Consider the following 776-nt stretch of genomic DNA (forward strand, 5'->3'; position numbering starts at 1 on the left):
CCTGCCGAGGGCCAGGCTGCAGGGGTGGGAGCTGGACGCGTGGTGACCGCTGGGGATGAGGGTGTGGGGGCAGCACGGAGGTGCAGGGGAGGCCGCAGCTACACGCCGCGGTCCTGGGCCGGCGGCCTCCCCGTCCTGCAGGGCCGTGACCCGCTGCCTGAGAGCCGCCGCCCACAGCTTGGTGCTGCTCTCGCTGGCCGGCAGCACCTACCTCATCTACTTTGTGGTGGACCGGTCGCAGCGGCTGGAGCGATCCCAGAGGGAGCTGACGCTGTGGGAGAAGAGCGAGGTTCGGCTGCCCAGGCCCCGCGCCCGGAGGGAGGCCCACCCGTCCCGAGTCCCTGGGGCCGGCCGCCGTCTGGGCTACGCCGGCGTGCACCCGCCCGCTGGCCAGGGCCCTGGCCCCAGCATCCCTGCGCGGCCCCCACCGGCCCTGTTGGCAGGACCGCCCTCCGGCGCCGGCGCTGGCCACGGGCACATGCTGGGCGGCCCTGCCCAGCGCCCACGGCCTCCTGCCTCCCAGGAAGGGCCGCCTGACCCCCGTGCTGACGGCGCTCCCGAGACTGCCGGACAGCTGGCCCCGCTCGCTCGCCGTAGTCCTGGGAAACAGGGAGCAGCCCCACCCCAGGCCTCCTCTGGGACAGCATGGGCACCTGGGCCCCCCTCTGGCCACGGTGCCCACCGTCCGTGCTCGGTCCCTCGGTTGGTGCCGGCACAGTCCCCTGCAAGCTGCAGAGAGGGCGGGGAGACAGCAGGTAGAAGGCAGGCGGGCAGGC

Source organism: Condylura cristata, unplaced genomic scaffold, assembly GCF_000260355.1.
Source record: "Condylura cristata isolate star-nosed mole 26May11 unplaced genomic scaffold, ConCri1.0 scaffold00894, whole genome shotgun sequence".
Taxonomy (NCBI): Eukaryota; Metazoa; Chordata; class Mammalia; order Eulipotyphla; family Talpidae; genus Condylura; species Condylura cristata.